The sequence below is a fragment of the Stegodyphus dumicola genome, chromosome 8 (assembly GCF_044657685.1).
Source record: "Stegodyphus dumicola isolate Sdum_Otavi_A_Nest chromosome 8, ASM4465768v1".
Taxonomy (NCBI): domain Eukaryota; kingdom Metazoa; phylum Arthropoda; class Arachnida; order Araneae; family Eresidae; genus Stegodyphus; species Stegodyphus dumicola.
In genome coordinates, this window is record NC_140775.1 from 47104469 (window position 1) to 47118949 (window position 14481).

The window sequence follows — 14481 nt, forward strand, 5'->3', positions numbered from 1 at the left end:
TCTGACGTCTGTTCCGCCTTAAGGCACTTACTTAAGTGGGTAGACTGCCTGGACGAGCTGTCACTTGTCCACTAGCTTCTGGGTTGGAGTAGTTCCGATTGGGCAATGGTGTGTGCAAGTTTCTGAAAGGACTGCCACGTTTTTCATGGCGTACACTCTAGACATTTTTTAAATCCTTGAGATCCACTATTCGCAGTTGTTTCTATACCTCAGGTTCCCGTATGCCACCGAGGAAGTATTTCATGGATTGTACTTCACGTATTTCTGTTGAGCAGTCAAAAAAGGAGAGATGGGAGAGCATTTCGATATCAGTGGCGAGCTTCTGGATTATTTTGGTGAGCTTCTACTATCGAGATATTAACTGCAGCTTTCTGTAGCCTTTTAAACACTTCTTAGTAGAGCTTTAGCGTACCGGTACAGCATCGAAATCTAGCCTCTGGTTTTCTGGAAGAGTGGGACTGATATCGTCTTCTTCTATTCTCAAAGAATTTGCGAAATTTCAGGTTTTTCTTCGGAATCCTACCCATTTCCATTTGGAGCTATACAGAACTGAGCCTTGTACATATGCCGAATGTTTTTTCCATCACACGTGTAATGCATGAGAAATGGGTCGGAAAACATATATCCCAATTTAAAGGTATCAGAATCGTCTCCAGTAGTCATTATGAATGTGTTCAAGCTGTCAGATTCTTTGGCGACAACAGCAGAAACTCTGTCATCGATTTGTTGTTCGACATCAGAAACTCTTCCTTTGATTTGTAGTTTGACAGCATTAACTCTTTCTTTGATTTGCTGTTTACCAGCAGAAACACGTTCTCCAGTTTCTCTAACTCTCCTTTCGACCATGTTATTTCTGCTTTCAAAATCCTCAAAAATCTTCTACTGTTCTCTTTTATTTCTTCTTGACAGGCTTAAGTATCAATTTTGGATAGATTCCATCTTTCCTTGAACTGATATTATTTCCCCTTCCCCTCTTTTGTTGGACGCATTTATTTCTTCTGTAAAGGATTCAACCTCTCCTTTTATATCTTCCTGGAACGCAGCAAAGACTGTCACAAGCTGCCTCAGATGCTCCTCAATTGTTCTTGTCACTAGCATTCTGTCCTACTTCCAACACCCAAAATTGTTCCTGGCATAAAGGTTCGTAAAGCATGCGGAAGAGCTGGTAGCTTGTTAGAATTTATTTGTCCCGAAAAAACACTAAACAATTCTGGAGTTTTTCAAAAAGTACGAGTAAAAAAATATAATTCCAAAAATATTCGAAATATAAAGGAACACTGCTAGTAGTTATCACTTTAAAGTGCTGAGGATGATGAAGAAAATACGATGAAAAGCGCACGTAAAGAGCGAACTTAAATCTGTCAACACTCCTTAGTCTATGCTGAACTGCAAAGTTCAGAACTGAAGTTCATTCTGGTCTTATCTCATTTTCTCACTCTCCATACCAAAAGCCCGAAACTGACAAAACTGTTGGACGTTCGAAATTTTGGAAGAGAAAACAAATGAAGCCACAAGGAAAAATCTACATGGCTTATAATGATTGTCACATTAAAAAAAAACTATAAACTGTATTTATAGTGGTACCTCGATATACGAGTGCCCCAACATACGAGTGTTTTGAGACACGAGCTACCGAGCGAGCGATGTTTTTGCTTTGAGACGAGAGCAAGATTTGAGATACGAGGAATCGCACACTACACTGCTGTACACGACCGCAACATGCGCGCGCATGTTGGTGTCGTGTGCAGCGTCCAACAGTTTCTCCCACCTCAGACTATTCCTCAGTCTGAGTGCTTGTTTCCCTCGTTTTGGAAGCATTTTTGATAAGTTGGGTTCGCGTTTTTTGCTTTTTGTACATTTAGAAAACATTATCATATTTATTATTATAACCATGGGTCCAAAGAAGAAGATGATGTCTATTGAATTAAAGCGTTAAATAATAGAAAACCATGAGCAAGGTGTGCGAGTAATTGACTTGGGGAGGATGTACGGGCGTAACACATCAATGATATTTACTGTGCTTGAACAAAAGGAGTTGATAAAGGGTATAACGCCAACTAAGAGTGTTACAATAATTTTTAAGCTCCGACCTCTCTCCGTCAAGAGATGGAGAAACTACTGATGGTGTGAGTGAGAGAGAAGCAGCTTCAAGGAGGAAACTTAACACAAAGCATCATATGTGAGGAGGCACTATTACGAATTATTTACGAGCGATTTACGGTTATTTTCTAAAGAAGACCCCACACACTTCTACAAACGTGGAATCGGAAGACTCGTTTAAAGCCAGTCGGGGCTGGTTTGACAATTTTAGGGAAAGGACCGGCCTTCACTCCGTCGTCAGGCATGGTGAGGCAGCAAATCCGGATGTGAAGCAGCTGATTTTTACATCAAAATGTTTTCCGAACAGATAGTAGCCAAAGCATACATCCCCCCAGCAAGTCCTCAACTGTGACGAGACAGGGTTTTTCTGGAAAAGGATGCCGAATAGAACTTACATAACGGCAGAGGAGAAGATGCCAGGTCACAAACCCATTAAGGATAGATTAAATTTAGCAATTTGCGTCAATGCGAGTGGCGACTGTAAAATCAAGCCTCCGCTAGTATACCATTCGGAAAACCCCAGAGGCTTTAAGTCATATAATATTTTAAAAGAAAACCTGCCAGTTATAATTTTAAGAAGATATGTGGAGGGCAAATCCGAAGGCGTGGGACAGAATGAACTTCTTTGTGGAGTGGATAATTCTGGTGTTGGCCTCGACAATGCCCCTACTCACCCATCAAATCGAGAAGATGATTTACTCGAAGAGTTCAAGTATATAAAATTTCCCTACCTACCACGCAACACCACTCCTATCCTGCAGCCCATGGATCAGCAGGAGATTTCTAATTTTAAGAATTTGTACACCAAGCACATTTTTTGCCGCTGCTTTGAGGTGACAGAGAACACAAACCTTACCATTCGAGAGTTCTGGAAACACCACTTTAACATCGTGATGTGCCTAAGAATTATTGTTCAGGCCTGGCTGGGCGTTACAACGTCTGCATGGAAGAAGCTGTGGCCTGAGGCTGTAGCTGAAGGAGAATTCGAAGGATTGGAACCCAAAGTGTCAGTGGTAGAGGAGCTTGTTTCTCTGGGAAAATCCATGAGTCTGGAGGTGGAGGAGAGAGATGTGAACGAACTCGTAGAGGAACAGTCTCAGGAGCTGACAACCGAGGAGTTACACGATCTGCATTTGCAGCAGCATACGGTGGTTCAATGAAAAATTAGTTTTGAAGAGGAGCCAGAGATGGAGGAGGTTATCCCTACAAGAGATATAAAAGAGATCTTGAGAATGTGGGATAAAGTTGTAGAGTTCGTGGATAAAAATCACCGCGAAAAAGTTGCAACTAGTCCTAAATCGGAGTTGTTCAACGAAACTTGCCTAACTCGATTCCGCAATACCTTGACAAGTAGGAAGAAACAAACCTCCTTGGACAGTTTTTTTAAACGATCTGCGGGTGAAAATGAGCAGATCATGACAAAGAGCGAAGACCAGTGACAAAAATTAAGCGCTTCCGTAGGCACTTTTTCTTTTAATTATGTTTTTATAGAATATGTATTTGTTATTTATAAATAAATGTTTCTTCTTGTTTTTGAATAAGAAACTACATTTTTCTTATTCAAAAACACTTAAAAAACAGCTGAGGTCGTGTTTTGGGAGCTGGAATGGATTAATGGCATTTCGATTACTTTCAATGCGGAAAATTGCTTTGAGATACGAGCAAGGTTACGAAACATATTAAACTCGTTTGTCGAGGTACCACTGTACTTAATTATATAATCGTTAGCAAGCAGATAGTAATAAATAATTTTAAAACTGTGCTGCTATCAATATACAAATTATGTTGACTAGTATTATTAATTTAGAATTATGCGAATACATATAATATAAGATGATGTATGTTACTACTAGATGATGTATGATACGTGTTAATATAATACATATATAAGTCTGTGCATATATATGAAATCATAATTCTTTTTATACCAGTTAACAGTTAGAATTACTGAACAACCATGAAAGGTTCCCCAAGAATGAAATATGGTGTAACAATGAACACTTAGTTTAGAAATTCGATTCTATTATATATTGTTGTAAAAGTCATTGTAAGAGTGAAAATTCTTCATTCTGCCTTAATGCGATTTTTTGCGTTTAATGCGTTGTTTGGTGATTTTATGATCCCGAATTATATTGATGTGATATATTAAAACTGCATCTGTAGATATACGTTTTTTGAGAAACGAGTCAAAGCGATTCATTTTTTGTAAAAATTTGGATTTATCCTTATTTTATTGACGTGCACCAGCACAGAATTGAGAATGGCTTGTGCTATGCTTCGATGGATGAAGAAGCGTTTGTAAGTAATGAATATTATGAACGTTTGAACATATTTAAATGAATAGTATTAAAAGTATATATTTACTTATATCATATACTAATAGTTTATGGTAAATTTTTCATTATAAATCTCATCACAGTTTCATTTCTCATTCTATTGCATTTCTATTGCGGTACATAAATTTTGTGGTTTACATATTGTAGATTGCATCAGTTTTGCAGCGCAATTTATTCCTCGGTATGTTACTTGTAGTGTTATTAGAAATTCCATTATTTTTGTATTTTTTCTGCAATTGGTAGTATCTGATTAGGAAATTTATGTTTTATTTCAAGATATATATGAAGTTGGTTATATCAAGTGTTAAATAAACGTTGTTATTCGGGCAATAGCGTTAGCTCTTTCGAGATAGATAAATGCAATTCTTATTTCTTAAATACTCAAGATATAAAGACACACTCGAATAGTAGATTCACTCACTTTACGTTTTTTAAGGGTTATATATATACATTAAAGCGTGTTCAAAACAACCATTGACGAGTAGTCTTGGCGTAATTCGTATTCATACCAAGATTATCCATTTCTCAAGGCAATAATTTTTGTTATTTTTGCTAAACCGTTTACGAAAATATAATTTTCCGAATCCTGAACTCTTATGCATGGAAAGGCAGCTTTTAAGATATTTGTTTTGCAATTTGATGCAAAATTCGTATTTTTAAAACACTGATGTATATGTTCTTTTTTTAAAATTCTGCCAGTATATAACATTATATAACATTCTTGTGTTATCACCATTTATAGTTGTCGCTTGCTGTACAGCCTGCTGAATACATTTTACTTTCTAGGTATCTACAATTACATCGTGTTGTTTCGGTACGAACAGGGGCGAAGTATTCATCACTTAGATACATTTAAAGATAATTAATTAATTTTTTCTGATTTTGATATCTATAATATATAGACAGGATTACTGATAAGAAATTTAAGAAAATAGTAAATGAAGAAGTAAATAGAAGAATTTCTTTCAGGTATTGTGAGATGTCAATAGTCTACGAGCTCTACGTATACAGTGTGTTGCTCAAAGTAAACTTCCTGCATTGTGAAGAGTATGTCGTGATGCGTTCATGCGAAGCTTGTTTCCTCGTATGAGCTCTGCCTCTTCGAACCGAAATTGTCCGTAATCTGCAGCATCTTGAGTTGTTTATGCAGCTTCTTGAGCTGTTCTGGTATTTCCTGTCGAATCTGACGATGACGCGGACAGTCTTGCATCCTTCGTTTACTTGCGACTTCTTCCCGTCATCGCGCATATTCTTTTGACGTTCCGCTTGCCTAATGGGCCTCCGTTTCGCTTCTGCTTACCTTTCCGGAGCACACAGTGATTCTTGGTTTTCTGAATGTCTTTTGCGTCTGCTACTAGTTTCTGATACAGTTTGAGCAAGCGAAGTTTCTTGAGTTGTTGCTTGTCTGCTGGAACTCCTATTCGTTTCTTCTTCAGTTTCTTCAATGCGTAACCTTTCTTGTCACTATGCTTGCCTGCTGAGTTTCTAGTTGTATCTTCATTCATTTTTGAAGCATGCAAGTTTTATTCTACTTGCCTGCTGAGTCTCCTAGTGCTTTTTACTTCATTTTTTATGTAGCTCGCTGTAACATTTGTGCTGTCTTCTTGCGTTCAGACATTTTAGTAAATTGAAAAAAAAATTATGTAACTGTAGTAAAGTAACATTGCATCTAAAATATGTTAAATACCTACAGAAGTTTAAACTTCTACTCAGAAAGGTTCTATACAATAAAAGAAATTAAATTTTTATAAATAAAATTAGAATAGCATAAAATGCATAGAAACATTTTATTATGAAGAAAATGTATTCAATCTTTCCAAGCAACCAGCTATTCGTAAATAAATTTTTCTTGCCAAGTCAGGAAACAAAGAACTTTGACACTTGGGGTAATACATTTGAAGTTATGATTTAAATTTATTTTAATATAACAAATTTGCAAAATCTCAATAAAAGAATTAACGTAGCGATAGCATATCATGTCACGTATCTAAAGGTGAAACATAAAAGTTGCCAAAAGCAGCTATTCATTTAAAATACTGAAATTAACGAAATATTTTTCGACATACAGTGACGTTATATGGAATCACGTGCTTTCTTCAACTCAGAATATAACCGTAAATAATAACAATAAGTTTCGAGTTTGGCAATACCATTTATTTCATATTTTTTTAACTTAAAAACTTCTCTTAAACAATACGATTTGAGAGTGAGGAGAGCCATCATTTTTCTAAATAAAGCAATTTGATCTCCAGCGCTTTCCGAAATTTTAGATAACATCTCTAGTGATAGTCGTAGGAAGATAACAATAGTCGAAAAGTTTTACCAAGAATTTTTGAAATCCGAGGGTACCTCCTTCTAAACTCAAATCTCCCCCCCCCCGTTCCGGAGGATATGATGTTACGAAGAAAAAAAAAACAAAGAGGCATAATCCCACATATATTTAAACTGCTGATTCCTGTTTACAATATTCAATTTCCTTTAAAAACATTAAGCTTCATTTAAATAAAAGGAAAATAAATTCACACATTTTCCCTAGCTTTCAAGCTTTTATTGTATTTTTAAATATTCTTTTTGTCACTGTTGCGCACGTTTTCCGCGGCGTCATTAGGAGCCGTAGGTCGAAAACATATAAGAATCATTGCTGTAAATAATGATCATATGATAAATTGCATACATATGCGATTCTTTTGATTAGAATTTGAGTACAATTCTTTATACATCAGCTACTATGCCCCTTTATGTAACGACAAGGATTATTTTCAATGATTATCCGATGAGAATGATTCTTTACAATGATTATTTGATGACAATGATCATTTGCAAAGAATATTAAAAGCCGATGACTACGATTACTTAAATAGAATATGCATGTCATTCGATGACAACGATTATTTCCAAAGAATCTTCGATCACGTCACTATTGTATATCGCTATACTTCTGGGGTTGGGGGGGGGTTGTGTATTGTACTACGGCCCTGTAATTAAGCGTTTTAAATGACATCAAAAACGTTAGTAAAACTTAAGATCCTTACATACTATCCGCCAGAGTTATTAGTTTGAAACTGAGGTCTAAAACGACCTTGTTGAAAACTTTTAGCTCTAGAATCTAACGCGAGGCCAATCTTTTACAAACATTTCTCTCCAGAAACTAGATATTAAAAAGTCGTTTTTACATTATCATCTCTATGGACAAGTATTTTCATCTGTACTGCATCTATAAACAGGAGTTTCTTAGTTGAAATCTGGTTCCTTATGGAAGGAAAACTAGTTTAATGAAATGTTACACAATCAAATGGCAAGTAACATGAATATTTATATTTCTCCTTTAAAATTCTTATTTCATTCATGACGTTATTTAATTTTCTACCCGTGCTCTCTGACTTGTGTTGTAAAGAAAAACACCAAACACGAACGTGTCTATGTACAAGTGTTCAACACTACCGCCTGCAATCAAAACACTAACGTCTTAAAATTCAACATAACAAAACCTCAGAACACACCTTATATTCATCTCTAAACCCTGAGGTACTATTCTGAAAAGTGGCTAACTCTGAAGTGTAGCGTCAGAGAGCCTAACTACATTCATTCAACCTCTATCACATATTCACAATAATTTGCTCTTTTTACAGTCACACGAATAAGTTAAAATTTTTGGCATTACTCTAATATTTTTACTTTTAACATATCACAATATTTCTTAACTTTTAAGATAACAGTTCACATTGTATATAAGGACATATTAACATGCCGTTAATTTTACGCATTTTAAAACATACATTAGTAGTACATTGTTAACTTCTATTCTTTTCCAAGCAAGTGCCAATTCTTCTGCATTGAAATTCTACATTTCAAAAGTCTTTCAGATTAAAACTTCTTTCTTGCCAGAATCTTTTAAATAAAATTTTATACAATAATTTTTACAATTTTCTTAAGGTACCTTTCTCAAAGATTATCAATGCTTTTTCAATATTCAAGTATTTACACATTCCTATTATACATTAATTTTAGTTTTACTCGCGAGTAATTGAAAAACAATACCAAAATAGGTAACAACTCCTTTCTCGCCTTTTTGGCGATAAAGGTAGGACTCACATGAGGTAAAAATTCTTGAATTCTGCCACTTGCAGTAAGATTGAAAAATTAACTTATGGTTTCAAAGTAACATAAAGTTTTACTTATCTTTGTGATATTCAGACATCCTTTTTTCTGCCCAGTCCTGGAAGGTGGCGAAGACTACGGTCTGGTTGATCTTCCTTCTTGTGCGGGTTCGCCCTTCGGTTCCTTCCTCCATTAGCTTTCTTTTTCTTCCAGTTCGGTCACCCTTGAAGACCTTTTTTTTAGCATCTGCCTGTGGTCTCGGCCGTTTGATGGCAGCTGGTCTTGGCGGAACCGGGACAACTGTCTCTCGTTGTTGCCTGGATCTCGTTGCTGGCTGTTCAAATTTTTCTTGCGTCTTTGCATCTGCAGCTGGTCTTCCTTCATCAATTCGTCGACATTTGCTGCGTAGACTCCTATCCGATGGGTAGATCTTCTGTTTTGGAGACGTGTTATAGTTGCTGTCATTTCTCCTGGCTTTCTTTGCATTAGTCGTACTTCTCCCTTCTTCATTCTGGGGGTGGTCGTGCCCTCTCTTCTCTGGTCGGTGGAACGACTTCTTGTTACCTTCAGTTTTCCAACGGGGAAACTTTCTTTTCAATTGCTCCTGTCTACTAATGGCTTGCCCTTGGGATTGTCGTTGTTCCACCTCTGGAGCTTAAGCCTGCCGTGTCGTATCCTGCAAAAGATCTTGAAATATTGGCATTTTATTACGATTATAAAATGGTTTTATCTGGTCTACGTTTGCGGTGCAGGTTTCACCATTCCTGGCTTTTAACACCACTAAGCCTGAGTTACTTTTTCTATGACATATGGTCCTTCAAATCGTGGATAAAATTTGGCAGTTTTATCTTCTGGTGCTGAAGAAAGTTAATGCTTAATTTTTAACACTTCATCTCCTACTTTATAAGTTACTCCCCGTCGTTTCATATCATAATAAAGCTTCTGTTTTCTCTGTGCTACTTCAGTGTTCTTTTTTGCTTCTTTAATTTATTTTTCTATATTGCCCATTTTAAATTCTGGGGCTCTTTGTTGCACATAAAATAATTTATCTAACGGCGTTATAATCTTTCTGCCTAAAAATAACTCAGCAGGAGTTTTGCCCGTTGTATCATGTTTTGCGGTGCTAAGGGCGAAAGCAAATTCATTGACATAGTTATCCCAGCTTTTATGAAAATTTGTTAACATAACTACGGATAATTTTCACTATATTTCTATTCACCCGTTCCGCTATATTTGATTGCGGCCGATACGGGACCATTTTTAAATGACGTATGCCCAGTTTTTGGCACATGTCTTCAAATACATTACTTACAAAACAAATTGAGGACCATTATCCGATATAACTTTTAGGGGCGCTCCGTATTTTAAAATATATTTATTTAAAATAGAATCAGTAACTAATTTCGCGGAGGCTCGTTTTAAGGGAACAATTTCGATCCACTTACTAAAATGATCAACCATAACAAGGAAATAGCGACTTTTATTTAACTGACTTTTTGGGAAAGGGCCCAATAAATGGATGCCAATTATTTCATTTGGAAATTCCAATTTAATACTATTTAGAAACCCGGCCGGGCGGAAATTAATATAATTAACTGCTTGACATGTTGGGCAGGACTGGACATACGCCCTGGTTAACTTTTGCAGCTCAGAAAATAAACTGCTTCGCGTACGCGTTGGATGGTTTTTCGAATACCAGCATGAGAAGCTAAAGGGCAGTCGTGTAACTCCTGCAGTATATTTAATCTAAGAGTAGCTGGGATAACAGGTCGAAATTCGTTGTTGGAATTCGTAGTTTTTGTATAAAATAATAGACCATCTATTAGTTCGTAATGGGCCGCCCTATTTCTTATCGCCACAATATATTGGTGGCTAAAATTTTCAGGATCCTTTAAATAATCATAAATATTTTTAAATTCAGGATCCTTACTCAGTTCGGTTTACACAGTTTCTCGGGAATGTAACTTACATGCTGTGAGCATTGCCACCTTTACAGTATTACCTTCTTCATCTATTTTTATTCTGGATAGGGCATCTGCTACGATATTTTCCTTTCCGGGGCGTGTGCTTAATTACCAGATTATACTCTTGTAACTTTATTGCCCATTTTATTAACCTTGGGGATAAGTTTTTCCCTGAGTACAATCTAGTTCCCGCCGCATGATCAGAATACACTGTTATTGGACCTTTCCAAAATAGACTCGGAACTTTTACACTGCTAACAGAGCTGCAAGTGCCTCTCTCTCAGTCGCGGAATAATTTCTTTGTGTTTGATTTAAAGTTCTACTAAAAAATGCCACGGGCTGCTGATTTTGCGAAAGTACCGCTCCTAGCGCATAATCCGAAGCATCCACTGAAATTTCTAAATTCTCATCGTTTTCAGGAAATTTCAAAACAGGGGCTTGCGTTAATGCTTGCTTTAATTTTTCGAAAGCACTATTGGCTTCGGCCGTCCACGAGAATCTTGCATTTTTCCTTTTTAATTTTAACAATGGTTCAACAATAGCTGCAAAATCTTTTATAAAACTCTAACTTCAATCTTTGGAAGAGCCAAATTTTTCACAATAACTGTATTTAACTTGAAGAAAGAGGGCTTTTCTTGGCCTTCGGATTTCCGCACCCTCCCGTCAGCAGAAATCCATTTTAGTTTAATTTTCTTTCTTCCTTTCCATGCCTTCCTTGTTTTTCCGCTGGCCTTCAGACTTTTTTTCTGGCTTACTATTGAACTGTCGACGTTCGCCGGTTGTTTTTGGATACTCAGGTTTCCTTGCCCTCTGATTCGTTTTGCTTCCGTAGCCGTGTTCTTGCCTTTGCTGTGGTCTTGGCGCACCAAATTGGCTTCGTTGCTCATACTGGCGTCTTCATTCGATGTCCGCCGTTCTTCTACTTTCAAACTGGATTGTTAGCTCAAATAACTTTTCCAGTGTAGTCGGATTCCTTAATTAAAGTCTTGTACTTGGGGAACTAAACTCGGCAAAATCACTTGGATTATCTCAGGATGCGGACGGTTTCCATACAAGAGTTTAAAGACGTGAATGTTTCTTAAAATAAAGGTGGAAAGATTTTCGATTCGTTGCTGGTATATGAAGAGTTCCGTTTCTAAACTTGCACGATCTCTTACGACAGGGAAGGCTTTTACTAAGGCAGTCTTAAAATTTTCGTAAGTATAGGTGGGACTTCCCGCTTGACCCAAGAGGCTTCTGCCTATACATTTGAACCAATTAAGCACTTGGCCCCTCAAAGCGCTGGTAGCTAAGGTGACTTTACGGAACTCATGGACTGGATACAGCATGAAGTGGTCATCCAATTTTTCCAAAAAACTGGTTACCGGTGAGTTTCCATTAAATGTTGCTTCTGGTTTCATCGATGCGCACATGGTCTGTACGATGTACCCAAATCCTTCCAGGGTGGCAGCTGGCATTTCTGGATTCTGAGCCGCTTCTGCAGGCACCACAGGTTCTTCTTGAAACTCGGCAATGGTTATTCTTCTTCGTCGGGTGCCACTATCAGGACTTTTATTCCTCTTTACTTGCTTTGGAAACATGAACTATCCTGACTCGGAACAGGGAGCTTACTCAAGCTATGTTTACTAAATTACGTGATTCAAATCTTATTTATTGCAACAACTTAAACTGTTATGACACTTTCAATTGCACAAGAGGCCCTTGCTTTTACAACTGCATTTATTTGCGGAACACTTCCTTTTGCAATAACAGTGTGTACATATACTCCTCTCTTTTCAATCTACACCAGAGCATATCTGTGATTGTCGACATACACCGGTGAGGGTCCGAATGTAGAAGAATGTAATGCAATATTCGATCTTTCACCGACGTATTTGGTGAATGTTAACATTCTCCGGTGAAAGTCGACATTCTTTAATTTCGGTCTTTCAAGGTAACATATTTTTATACGATTATATACATATATATATATATATATATATATATATATATATATATAATATATATAACACTTTAAATTGCGCAATAGGCCCTTGCATTTACAATTGCATTTATTTGTGGAACACTTCCTTTTGCAATAACAGTGTGTACATATACTCTTCTGTTTTCAATCTACCGAAAGTCGACATTCTCCAATTTCGGTAATTAAACTTAGGAGATAATATAATCAATTAATCAATACGGTTTAGGAAATAAATTATTATATATATATATATAATATATAACACTTTCAATTGCACAAGAGGCCCTTGCTTTTACAACTGCATTTATTTGTGGAACATTTCCTTTTGCAATAACAGTGTGTACCTATACTCCGCTCTTTTCAAGCATATCTGTGATTATCGACATACACCGGTGAGGGTCCGAATGTAGAAGAATGTAATGCAATATTTGATCTTTCACCGACGTATTTGGTGAATGTCGATATTCTCCAATTTCGGTCTTTCACGGTAACATATGTTTACAAGATTATATATATATATATATTGTTTATATATATATATATATCGTTTATTGCAATGCATTGTCGGAAACGCTTTCCTGGCCCATAGTGACGAGAGACAACACAAGAAAAATAGGGTACGAACATTGTAAAGATATTTGTTTATTTTCCTTAGCGCAGCGGAAACCAAGAAATAAGAACAAAAGCAGGGGATCGCCATCAAAGAAAGTATTCGAAAGTTCCTTCGGAACGTATCTTAAACATGGGTATGGTAGGGTTAGTCCAGTGCATTGTTCAGCAAGATCACGAGACCTAACTTGCATTATCAGTTCGTCTCGGGGTACTTCAACACATAAGTGCACGAAACCCCAGTTAGAAGTCCAACAGGAACTCGTGGCACATATTGTGGCAGGTGCTGGGAAAGTCCTGGGGATGCACGGTATTTTCCAGAACATCTCATGTTCGATGTGCGAGAGATGGAATACCTTCAACAGGGTGCAGGTCGTAATTTCGAACACCTGTTTTGAGGTCCATAAGTGTCTAATTTTGTTCCTACTTTTTAATTTATCTTGTGCTAAGCGTAACTGGTGTCCGATCTTTCTTGTGTTTTGTGTTGTTTGCACTGGCCAGGAAAGTGTTTTCGGCCATGTTTTGCCATTTAATTTTTCGTCATCGTCGTCTCTCTCATATATGTGTATAATTACTTATGACTCAAGTGTTGCTACTATATGATGACATTTACAAACACGGTGTTTAAAATGCTACACATTCCCATCCGAAAATATCTTTTTCTTTTCCTCTTGCCCTTCAAATAAGATATATGTGTCCTTCATTGCAAAATTACCTGGAACTTTAATTTTTCTTTTTTCGAGGACAATTGGAGAACATATTTCAGTATAGGCAGCTGTCAATATTCAAACATCAAATTGTAAAAGCCATTAAAGTGTGGCCGAAATGATCAGAAGGGCTAAATTCGCATAAGGATTTAGGAAATACATTTTGAAAGATTTTGTAAATTTTCCTTCAATAAATTTAATGCAACAGGCAAAAGAAATTACAGGGAACAATAAATATAGGAGAAAACAGGTATATCTCTTCCTAATTTACTTTGATTTGATTGATTTCTTTCTTTCTTCCTGTATAAATAAATAAACTTTAAGAATGCAACTGAAGAATGAGAATAAAAGTTTCAATTGAAAACAAATGGTGGCAAAAATCCTAGTGCGGCTCTGCTGGACTACGAAAAAGACCAGTAATATGATCCGAATTTGGAATAACGAGAGAAAATTTGAAATCTGTGCAGCCAGCGATGCAAAGAGACTCGTTAAAATACAGGTTTTGCTGATTCAGAAAGAACGTTACGTGTATATCTTCTAAAATGCTTTTTCCATCCTTTGTTTGTAGTTGTTTCCCTTTTCATTTCAGTTTCCTTTTTTCCTCCTATTTTGCAATTTTCGTCATTGTTTCCCTCTGTTTTTAAGCCACCTGTTTATTATTTCTGTTATTTTTATTGCAACTTATGTAAAAATTAAGTAAGGAA

At 36.6% G+C, this 14481-nt stretch overlaps 1 protein-coding gene across 3 annotated transcripts in view; it reads left to right on the forward strand.

The window, feature by feature from the left end:
- The window catches only part of LOC146995803 (uncharacterized), a 227097-nt gene that overhangs the window by 169384 nt on the left and 43232 nt on the right, over window positions 1-14481 (forward strand). The gene's annotated exons all lie outside the window — the stretch shown is intronic.